This window comes from Sinocyclocheilus rhinocerous, unplaced genomic scaffold, assembly GCF_001515625.1.
Source record: "Sinocyclocheilus rhinocerous isolate Xijiao unplaced genomic scaffold, SAMN03320098_v1.1 scaffold7686, whole genome shotgun sequence".
Lineage (NCBI taxonomy): Eukaryota > Metazoa > Chordata > Actinopteri > Cypriniformes > Cyprinidae > Sinocyclocheilus > Sinocyclocheilus rhinocerous.
This window is the reverse complement of record NW_015651872.1, coordinates 46233-49458: the sequence shown is the minus strand read 5'-3', so window position 1 is coordinate 49458 and position 3226 is coordinate 46233.

Sequence of the window (3226 nt, the reverse complement as noted above, 5' to 3'; positions counted from 1 at the left end):
ACGCTGCATTGAGCAGCCGCGTTCAGTTTTTAATTGTAGTGTCTGTTCTTTTACTGAACTAAATGATTTTTATTTCTATAAAAAATCAAAACGACGGTGGGGGTCGGTGACGCGGTGGGCAACACCGGTATCACCGGCAACACCGTCTATCGCGGCAAGCCTATTGTGTGTGTGTGTGTGTGTGTGTGTGATGGAGATGTTGCTCCAGGTCACAGTGAGTTCAGGTGCTGGAATTTTTTTTTAAGTCTCTTCCACTCATTAACACTGCATTTATTTTGATCAATAATACAGTAAAAATTGTGAAATATTATTACAATCTAAAACAGCTGTTTTCTATGTGAATATCTGTTAAACTGTAATGTATTTCTGTGATGCGCAGCTGTATTTTCAGCATCATTACTCCAGTCTTCAGTGTCACATGATCTTCAGAAATCATTCTAATATGCTGAATCATAGTTTGCTTGTTTTCAGATCTCATGATTGCAGTCGTCTGTAAGTGATGATCATGTATATATATTAGGCTCAATCTGTTTGGCGTTCCTTGTTTTACTTCGCTGATGTGCTGTGGCAGTAATCTGAGGTTACATACGGCTGTGAGTGTGTGTGTGTGTGTGAGTGTGAGTGTGTGTGTGTGTGTGAGTGTGTGTGTCTGAGTGAGTGTGTTTTTGACCGTCGGCTGCTAGTGCGCCGCTGAGCGTAATTGGAGGCAGTTAGGGAACAATGTTAACAATAATCAGTGCGATAACCCCCCGGCAGCACATTTTGTTGGCAAAAATCTGAGGAATAATTGGGGTTCCCATGTGAGCTGCTGTAATACACAGTCCACAGTAAACACACAGCCGCAGCACAGGTTAAACACACGTCTGTGTCTAATTATGAGCAGAATCACATTAACATAAGAACACTATTCATGAACTTCATCACATATGAGACTGTGTGTTTGTGTGTGTGTGTGTGTGTGTGTGTATACACACACACACATTTAGTAGGCTGAACAAACTTTGATGTTTTTCACAAATAATTACAAAGAAACAGCAAATAAGACACTGAATCAAACGTGACAATTCACATGACTTTCTTTCTTTCAAAAATATTTTTTGTTTATTTATTTATCTCTATGTTTTTTAACTTTAGATTGTTTGCCAGTTGTTGTACCGACAATTCATTTATTTTAATTTGTATTCATTTATTTAATTTGTTTATTTTATTTTTTATTAATTTATTCATCCATTCATACATTCATTTTTATTTTTATTCATTTTTTTTCTCTACATGTTTTAAATTTTGTATTGTTTGTTAGTTGCTGTTGTGCTGACAATTAATTTATTTTCATTTTTAATAATTATTTAATCTTTTTTTTATTTATTTTTTATTCATGCATTCATTCATTCATTTTTTTTAATTTTTATAATTTTTTCTCTCTACAAGATTTTAATTTTAGATTGTTTGTCAGTTGTTGACAATTCATTTGTTATTTAATTTTTACTATTTATTTATTTGTTTGTTTATTTTATTTTTTATTCATTAATTCATCCATTCATTCATTAATTTTTATTTTTTTCATTTTTTCTCTCTGTGTTTTAAATTTTAGAATGTCAATTGTTGTACCGACAATTTATTTTAATTTTTATTAAGTTATTTATTTATTCATTTATTTTATTTTTAATGTATTTATTCTTCCATTCATTCATTTTCATTTTCATTCATGTTTTCTCTTTGTGTTTCAAATTTTAGATTGTTTGTCAGTTGGTGTAAAGACAATTCATGTTATTTAAATTTTTTTAATAAATTAATAAATTAATTAATTTATTGTATTTTTATTTTTTTATTCATTCATGTTTTTATTTTTATTTTATTACAAATGAGCTATCAGATATCAGAGAGAAGCAGTTGCTGCTCAATACTGTGCTCTGATGATATTCTGTACTGTTCCTGTTTAATAAACAATAAATAAATGAATGAATAAAACTCTCTCCCATGCATCTGCTCCAGACAAACGTAAGCACAGCGCATCTCGATGCATTCTTGTTTTTAACTCTCTCTCTGTCATGTGGTTCTCCCTCAGGTCCTCTGCGCGTGGTCGTCCCCACCGAGTCGGTCTCGGCTCATCTGGGCGACACGGCTCTGCTGCGCTGCGAGGTGAGCGTGTGTGTGTGTGTCTGTGTGTGTGTGTCAGTAGTCTCTCTACTCTGTGTAGCGTATCCCAGAATACACTGGGCACTCGCTCATTATACGTGTTGTGGTTTCTGTTAGAAGTGCTTGTTTTCCAGCAGCAGGTATCGGAGCTCAAATATCAGTCTGTCATTTACTGTGAGGATTCTGAATGATTTCTGCAGCGCTGACATTTCTGTTGATCGATGGACTAGAATCAATCACTCATTAGTCGTGTCTGAGTCCAGAAACCTCAGCGTGCTGCTAATGACTCGAGTCCTTCACTCCTATCAGCATCAACATCTCGTTTATACTCTAAACTAACACTCGCATGAAACAAGCTCACAGATCAGGACTTGAAATCAAGAGAAATGCCAAGAAATGGACTAGTTCAGCCAAAAATGGAAATGCGTTCACCCTCAGGTCATCCGAGATCAGGATGAGTTTGTTTCTTCATCAGGTTTGTAGAAATGTAGCATTGCATCACTGTCTCAGCAATGGATGCTCTGCAGTGAATGGGTGCCGTCAGAATGAGAGTCCAAACAGCTGATAAAAACGTCACAATAATCCACAAGTAATCCACAGCACTCCAGTCCATCAGTTAACATCTGGAGAAGACAAAAGCTGAAACTAATCCAGCATTAAGACGCTTTTAACTAAAATATGAGTTCATAATAACGCTTCCTTTGTATTATGATTGAGGAACATGATGAATCAAAGTTTAATCTGATACTCTAAAATCTGGATACGTGAGTCTAGACTGCAGTTCCTGAGATCCTCCTGCGATTACTAACCGTCCGCAGACGGACTCTCAGCTGTTCCTGCCAGAACTAACTGAGTTGTTTTCTGACCGCCGAATGCTGGATCTTTGGCTCGGGGCGGTTAGGAAGCGTCTCTGGAGGGAGAGATGGGCTGAAGAGAGGCATTCTGGGAGGAAACACTGCACCGTTTGAGCTCAGCGTTCAGAGGTCACAGACATGCAGCAACTAGACGAGCAACAACTGCAACTGCTGCGTTAAACTGATTCGAGTGTGTGTGTGTGTGTGTGTTTGCGTTTGTGTGTGTTTGTGTGTGT